We start from the raw sequence: 9,272 nt of genomic DNA on the forward strand, positions 1-9,272 counted from the left end.
TGGTATTATTCCAGAGCTCCTCAACAATTAGCATAATTTTTTGACATATATATATATATATATATATATATATATCACTATTCTGATCCCGGGATCAGAATAGTTATTTTGATCACGGTTCACGCTATATAGGGCGCGACGTGGTGTCCCGAACTCACGGAAGCGTTAGCGAAAAAAGAAAAAAAAGAAAAAAAAACACTCCCGATCCCATCGCCCCCAACCTCGTGCCCCCGCACCAGATCTCCCTCACCCCCGCGCCGCCGCATGAACCTCCCCGGGGTCCCTGCCGCCGCGCGACCTTCGCAACCGCCCTGCGGCCGCGCGACCTCCCGGGACCCTTTCTGGTCCGCGCCGCTGCCCTGCCTCCCTTCCTGGCCGCTGCCGCCGCCCGGGGTCCAATCGACAATAGCGCCGCCCACCGGGTCCCTGCCGCCACCGCTGGAAGGGGTCCCATCGATGGGAGCACCCTGCGACGCGCGCCACCCACTGGGTCGCGGTCGTCTCCCTCCACCAGCCCCTAAGTGCGGCTTCCTCTGGCTCCCATGTGCTCCTCGACTCTGGTGAGTGTGTGTCCCAGCACCTCCCCATCGACCTTCTTCGACGGAGCCGACGGTGGCTCCTCCTTCCTGCAGCAACATGCACTCCTAAAAAAAGTGACGCCCACCTGCTGCTATGCCGACCTGCTCCCTCTGCTACCCATGAACTTTCCATTTTTCCATGAGTGCTAGTTCTTTTATCTCATGAACTATGTGAACAAGTACTGTAAGCTAGGAACACTAATTCTTTTGATTTTTGGTCTGTGTCAGAGGAGCATGTTTCCCTGGATTCCAAGTACATCGGTCGACATTGTCAAGAAACCCAACTTGCAGTGCAGACTTTCTTCCCGCGACCAATATGAACTTCATTGCCCTGCTGACGTCTTCCTCCTGAACCCTGTTCCTCTCGGCGTCCAATTTTAAACACTATAAAGTTGGGAAAATGATGGTTTATGGTTTTCAAATATTAATCATTGCAAAAGATGTTGCTAGCAGTGTTTTGAGTTGTTATGTGTGCATTTTAATTTGCTAGCATTTTTTGTATGACATACATGATCAAGTTCAGAGGACACTTGTGTTCATGCATGCACAAATGGTTGTGTGTCTCTTCATGCAATGGGTAGTTCTTTTTTTCTTTCTACGTACAAAAATAAAGAATTTAAAACAAATAAATGCAAAGGTTCAAAAAAATATGTGACAAAAAAAGGTCGTTTAATATACCAGCGAAAAAAATGTAAATTCACACAGGAAGTTCAATATATAAGAAGTTTTTTGTATGTTTTATCATGTAGGAAGCTAAATTTTTTTAAAAAAATAGAGTTGTTGAAAATTCATTAAGAATGCATTATTTTCTATGACAAATGGATAATACCACGAAGTCCAAATTGAAAAACCAAAAAGTCAATTTAAAAAAAGTAGAATAGTTCAATGTATACGAAAAGCCCAGATTTTCCTCATTACTAAATAATAAACCAAGAAGTTCAATTTTAAAAACTGGAGCAGTTTGATATTTAATACAAAAACTCAATTTTTCTCGTTACTAACGAATAAACCAAGAAGTTCAGTTCGAAATAATGAAGAAGTTGTATAATGTTTATTACAAAACTAAGATTTTTTTCAGTTACAAATGAACAACACCGAGAAGTCCAAATTGAAAAAAAATCATGAAGTTCAATTTTATAAAATAGAATTGTTCAATGTATATGAAAAACCCAGATTTTCCTCGCTACTAAATAATAAACCAAGAAGTTCAGTTTCAAAAATTGGAGCACTTTCAATATTTATTGCAGAAACTCATAATTTTACGGTTTGCGAAATTTTACGATTTTCCAAATTACTCTTTAACCATAGGGAATTAGAGAAAACTTTCAACATGTGGAAGGAGCGGTTTTGCAGCACCTTTCTAACGCCATATTATTTGCCTCATTCCGATAAACGGTTTAGAAATGCGATCAAAAATATGATTCACATTTTTTGTATGCAGAAAAAACGATTTTCAAAACTACTCTTAAACCGCTCACATTTTGCCAAAATTTTACTTGGGTCATGATACTGGTGTCCATAGCTTTCCAACGGTATATAGCAAGCCCCATTTGGGCAATGTTGGCGGAAGTTCAACCTAGCACTGGAGGAAGTTTAGGTCGAACAAATCAGGCAGTAAAATTGCAAAAAATGCAAGTTCATCACGACCCAAGAGCAAAATCTGCCAACGAGCGAGTGACAGAAGTTCAAGGGAAAAACAACGGGGAGTTCAACTACTATACGGAATGCGTTTCAGGTGAGAATAAAATAATGCAAAACTAAAAACCTAAAACGTTTGTTGCAAAAAGTTCATGTGCTTCTCCGAGTGAAGTTTGAGAACTCTAGTGCTAGACGTCCGACCTTCAATTACATGTAAAAAATAGAGTGAAGTTCAAACAAGCATGCCCCAGAAGTTCAACTACTTCACGCAGTGCATATCCATTCGCGATGAATGCAGAAATCATGATCTCGCCATTGAGGTTTGTTCAAAAAATTATTGTGAGAGAGGTTTGTACAAAAAAATATTATTTGTGTAACACCGACGAATGGGTGAAAAATTACAAACAAAAATACACGACAGAAGTTCAACGTGAAAACAGAAGGAAGTTCAACCACTACGCTAAATGAATTTTGGATGAAAATGTTCTAAACCGTCGCGATTATGAAAAAAATGATCAAGACACAAAAGTTGCGTGTTTACAATAGCTTTCCATCGGTATATCACTTGCTCAATTTTGGTGAGTGGATGAAGAGCTACGAGCAGTGGATGGAGAGCTGCAAGCAAACAAAATACGTGAAAAACAGAGTGAAGTTCAGATGCGTACGCCGAGAAGTTCAAGTACTTCACGCGGTGCATTTTCGACAGTCTGTTTCACAAAAAAGGCAGAACGAATGATCTCGCTGTTTTCGAAATTACTTGAAAACGGCTAGGAACCAGAGAAAACCATCAACATGAAAAAGTTTGTACACATTACGTCAAAAATACGTTTTCCGCCATTTTTTAAATTGACTTAAAACTGTAAGGAATTGGGAGACATAATATATACCAAAAAGTTTCATATTTCCTCAGGCTTTCCAACTCCATATCATTTGCTGCATTCTGACCTACGGTTGAAAAATTATCTCGAAAATACGAACTCGGTGGAACTTGTACCGTTTTCTAAATTACTTTTAAACCGTTGAAAATTAGAAAAAACTTTTAACATGGAAAATAGCGCATTTTCATAAGCTTTCCAATCCCATATCATTTTCCTCAATTGAATTAGCCGTTTAGAAATGGCATCAAAAATACGAACTCGGCTGTTCGGTATGCGAAATTTTATGATTTTCCAAATTACTCTTTAACCATAGTGAATTAGAAAAAACTTTCGACATATGAAAGGAGCGGTTTTTAGCAGCTTTCCAATGCCATATTATTTTCCTCATTCCGATAAATGGTTTGGAAACGCGATCGAAAATACGATTCACATTTTCTGTTTGAAGAAAAAACGATTTTCAAAACTGCTCTTAAACAGCTTACATTTTGCCAAAAAATTAACTTGGGTCATGGTACTCATGTCCATAGCTTTCCAACGGTATATGGCAAGCCCCATTTGAGCAATGTTGGCGGAAGTTCAACCTAGCACTCGGGGAAGTTCAACGTACTACTGTCAGGGCAGGTCAGGTTGTGATCAGAATATTATTCTCATCCCGTGATCAGAATAGTTTATATATATATATATATATATATATATATATATATATATATATATATATATATATATATATATATATATATCCAAGGCAAAATAATTACTGGATTAATCCAAGTGGCCTAGATAAATACTTATGACCTCCCAAAAATATTGGTTTGATTTTTATCTCTGTCGAATATTTTCAGAGAGCAACATGAACATTTTCTTGGACCTTCAATTTTTATTTGGGTCATTTCCAAAAATTATTTCTGAGGGTTTCACAAATAATGGAGACCTGACTCGAGCCCTGGCGAAGCCATCCTAGGGGTCTCGGTCGGGAGATCGCCGGAGGAATGGAGGAGGCGCCGAGAAGATCCCCCTCCTTGGCTATAGCCCAAAGAGGTCGGTGATGATGGTGCCAGGGAGGGAAGGGAAGGACGGAAGATGAGGCGGTAGGTCGCTGGTCGTAGGCGAAGGCATCCACGCCATCGTACTCCGACCTGGCCCCCCACCACTCATCACCTCTACCTTCCCTCGTTTTCTCTCCATCACCACCAATCCCAGGAAGCGCCAAGACCCCCGTCCGACGCCCCCTCCGAAGACACGGCGAGTAACCAAGGAGGCCAAGGTGCGAGAAGGGCAGTGCTTCTCTCCATGGCGGGCGGGAAGGCACGCCCCTCGTCAACATCAACTCCAGCTCCAAGGAGAGGGGTTGTACTAGGATTTCCAACAATCCCTAGCCTCTCCCTTTGGACTTGGACCAAGCTCACTCCCCAAGCACTAGCACCCTCGCTCAGCATGATCAACCCAAAACTAAAGCCTGGAGGCCAGCCCCAGGCTCCCCTTCCCAACATATCCAAGATGGAACAAGGCAGAAGAAGAAGTGGATGTCGTGGATGCCTCCGTTCCACCCTCGCTCTTCCTTCTAGAGGCAAGCAGGGGACTTGGGGCTGGATCCATGGAGGACGACCACCGCCCTCCTCCACCAGTTCAAGGAAGCCGTGCCCTCGCCATCATGCTCTCCCACGCCACGAGCCTCCGTTACCTACCCCGCGCGATGCATGCAACGTACGTGGCTAAGGATAATGGTGCAGTGAGAAGAGTAAATTGGTAGTTTCCATCCCGTGCGTTAAAGTCATTCACGGGCCATTACTAGAGTGGTCCCACCACCATTGGCTTTCCTCGACGCACGGGAAAACCGGAAACTGGCCCGCAATCAAGACTAATGAGGAGGCAAATAGGATCTCAAGGGAGCAACTTCTTCAACAGTGCTGCCTGTGCACTTGTTAGACCCTACACCGACGACGCTTGATAGCATGGTCGGGGTAGGCCCGGGGGCTTCTGTTAGTGCAACATACCAAGAACCTATTGACCTGATTGTGCACAGGCACAAGATCAAGATTGAAACATCAGAGCAAGAGACCAAGAGACTCGAAGAGCCAACTAACAGATCAGAAGGGACCAAGACTGAGGTAGAAGGACCAGATGTTATCAAGTGAGAGGCCTCCCTTTGCCAGGTAGGTGAGCCCGGCAAAGGGCGAGGCCACCCCCGGAAGAAGAGGACCAAGGTGTCCCGGCAGGGCCTGCCGGGACTTGTGGAGACCAGATCACCCCATCATCATGGATCAGTGCGGTGTCAAGACGTAGGATGATTACGTGGAATCCATTCACCACATGGCGGCCACTTCCTACCAAGTGAACCCACAAATGACACCCGTCGAGTGACGTGTCAAGCGAGCAGGCATGGAGTTGGCAAATTAGCCCGGCAAGCCTTGCTGGGCGACCAACGACATGACACTAAGCAGCGCATGAAATGCATGCTGTCAGCATGTAGAGTTAGGAATGATAGCACTGTTTGCTATCATATCAGTCTCTAATGACCAACTTACCAGTGTCATAACCCCTTGAGCTATAAAGGAGGCCCATGGAACTATTCAAGGGGTTAGAAGTTTAGACCATTCACACCCCCGTACGCGCGAAGTCGTTGCTGCCCCGAAGCAGCCCTCGCTGGGCAAGTGTACAACGCACCACCACCACATTTTCCCAATCAATCCACCAAAGCAGGAGTAGGGTTTTACGCCTCGCAGCAGCCCGAACCTGGGTAAAACTGCCTGTGTGATCCCTGTCGTGCTGCCTTGCATTGGTCTTCTCTTTGTGCAATGCGACTCCCCCAGCCGAACCAGCAAGGGGCTGCCCTGGCCCCATAGGTGGCCGTGGTTTCCCATGACACCTATTCTCCGTGACATGCCATTTTTGAAGATCAGGCGGCATTTCCAAGCAAGGATCTAGCTTAAAAAGCTTTGGCCTAAGGGCTTTGAGTAAATGGTACAACCCAATGAGCCTGTGGCGAGTGGTATGATACTTAGATTGTCCACACGTGAAAAAATGAGTTTCATTAGAAAATTCCAGCCACTCTTTCTACGGACGCTGCTCGGGTCTGCCATTGTTAGTGGCTTGGTTTAAGGAGAGTCGGAAGGTGCCTACCAGGGATCGAAGAATGGACGATAATGTGCGGGTGGGGATGTAGAAGCGAATATGTGCTGAGGGGAGTGGAAAGATCATGATGACAAGTAACAGTAGCACACCGCTTGATTTACGAGACATGTCCCAACAGCGTATGGACATATCAATAACAGACAACTTGACTGATTACAATACAACATAAAAACTATAGTTTGATACGTCTCTAATGTGTCTATAATTTTTTATAGTTTCATGCTATTATATTATCAATATTGGATGCTTTACATGCATTTTTATCCTACTTTATATTATATTTTGGGACTAAAGTATTAGCCGGGTGCCCACCGCCAGTTCCTGTTTTTTGCGTGTTTTTGGCTTTTCAAAAAAATCACTACCAAAATTAGGCCAAACATGATGAAACTTTACGGTGATTATTTCTAGACGAGAAGGGGACCTAGAAGGTTTGGGAGGAGGCTTGAAGAGCTATAAGAGAGCCACAAGCTCACAGGGTGTGCCCTAGGGAGGGTAGGCAACGCCCCTGAGCTCGTGGGCCCCATGTAACTCCGTTTGACCTAATTCCACCTCTATTGATTCACATATATTCTCAAACCAGATTATCCATTGAAAGTAATTGAGTCGTTTTTGAAATTTATTATGCATGATTATTATAGCTTTGTATTTCTCTCCGATCTTTCCATTTGGTTTGGCCAACTAGATTGATTTCTCTTCAGTGGGAGATGTGCTTGTTACGGATCCAATCTTGCGGTGTCCTCACCCAGTGATAGAAGGGGTTGCAAGGCACATATTGTATTGTTGCTATTAAGGGTAAAATGATGGGGTTTATTCATATTGATTGGGTTTACTTTGTCTAAATCACGTCATCTTGCTTAAGGTGTTACTCTGTTTTTCATGAACTTAATACCACAGATGCATGTTGGATAGCAGTCGATTGGTGGAGAAACTGTAGTAGATGTAGTAGGAGTCGGTGTACTTGTAATGAACGTGATGCCTATATACGTGATTATTCCCATGAATACGTCATAACTATGCGCTTTTCTTTCAATTCCCAATAGTAATATATTCACCCACTATATGCTATGTTTTCGAGAGAGAAGCCTCTAGTGAAAACCATGGCCTCAGGTCTACTTTTACCATATTATAAAAACCAAAAATACTTTGCTAAAATTTATTTACTTTTGTGGTACTTCTCTTTTTATCTGTCTATCACCTTTAGAATTAATCTTTGCCAATAACGAGTTCAAAGGGACTGACAACCATCTTGCCCGCGTTGGGTGCAAGTATTTGGTTTTACGGGAATTTGCATGGTTCTCCTATTGGTTCGATAACCTTGGTTCTCACTGAGGAAAAACACTTATGTCTACTATACTGCTTCAACCCTTCTTTTCATGGAAATCTCAATGCAGTTTACAAGTAGGACAATTCTACCATATAGGACTAGGACTTTGCTCTACAAGAAACCGGAATAGTATAGTAAATACAACCTTCAACGCCCGATTGTGGAATTACTATGAACGGATGTAAAAACACCATCGAACTGCATTTTTCGTTGGGAGACATGGCAGTTGCCGATGTCGTGTCGCAGTTTCATATGCAAGGGTGGCAGTTTTGTAAAGTACCATGGGCTTAAAAAAAGTGCGACTATCGAATGTCAATCTAGCAGTTATGTGGGAGTTCACCGGGATTGAACTCATGGCGAATGTTCGCCGGATATCATTACTAAAAAGGTTAAAAAACCAGGGGCTTGAACTTGCACCGGCAGACCACTATCATTGATACTAATAGTTGTAAAATGGTACTACGTACGTGTTTTGGTCAGCGAATGTATCTAAGTAGTTTGGAGTTATAAATAACTAAAAAAACCAGTACATTTGAGTGTTTGACCCAAACCGCTAAATCTATTTCACTTACTGCTTACATTATTTCTTACTGTATAATAACTAGGCTACTTGTCTTATCAAATCACTTGGTTGTAGTGCTTCATATCTGTCGGCAATAACATTTGTACTAGTAAGTACACGATCTACCACTTCGTGTTCTACTCATGCGCTCCATGCGACGGGTGCAATGTCCCCTACAACCACTCCCATTTCATGGATGGCTTGGTCGACGTCTGTGAGGTGCCCCATGTCCACAATAGTTTTGGCTACAAGAGGTCCATCCCCTACCACTCGGTAGCAGACCATAGGTCTAGATGTGCGCATGGGCCCTGCTACTATTATGAGTACACACTGCCATAAGTGGGCTCGCTAGTGAGCCTCGTGCATCACCTAATGATACCTTCTGGCAAACACTCCTGTCCCGTGCCGAACATCAAGTACGAGACATGCTACCCGCTCACCGTGCCGGAGTCGCTGGAGGATCAGTGACGCCTGCTTGTCACGGAGGAGGACGAGAGCGTCTTCCGCTTGACCATGGGCACTGGTAGGTCCCGCACAGGCCATGATGCCATATCTTCCATGTGAGTTAGGGGCAACGTGGTCGGCGCTGACTCGAGGCCGATGTAGTGTGTGCTCACCGTTAATGCCCCTCCGGCATATGACGGTGACCTCGGTGTCTCCCTTAGGCTGAATGACATCCTGGTGAGCTGCTTCGTTCCCGGTAAGGTGGACATGGGACAAGGCTGGCTTCACGTGCATGTTAACCCCAACAAGCTGCACAGGGAATCCAAGGAGGTTCACCTGAGCATATGCATTATTAAGTTAGTTGTTCATCAATAGTCTTCGCTCAATGGAAGCCGCTGTCTAAGCATGTGGACACTGACGCTCTCGGTCCTTTCATTACAAAGATCCGCACATCCGCCCTTAGCCTTCGTCATGTAGCCTATCAGAGCCAGCTCCCTTTAATGTGATTCCTGATGCTTTATCTTCGTTCATTTCATTGGGCCTACGTGCCTTTTGCCTGCTTGGCTATATTGGTTGGTTGGGCTTTATCTATCAAGTCGGGTGATCTACCTTTTCTCTAAAAAAATCTACTGCTTCGTGGATCCCCTTTGATCATCAGAACCAGTTTCTCGACTCACAGCCATCAAAATTTGTACGGATTACGTCGGGTCCAACAA

This window comes from Triticum dicoccoides, chromosome 4B, assembly GCF_002162155.2.
Source record: "Triticum dicoccoides isolate Atlit2015 ecotype Zavitan chromosome 4B, WEW_v2.0, whole genome shotgun sequence".
NCBI classification, from domain to species: Eukaryota; Viridiplantae; Streptophyta; class Magnoliopsida; order Poales; family Poaceae; genus Triticum; species Triticum dicoccoides.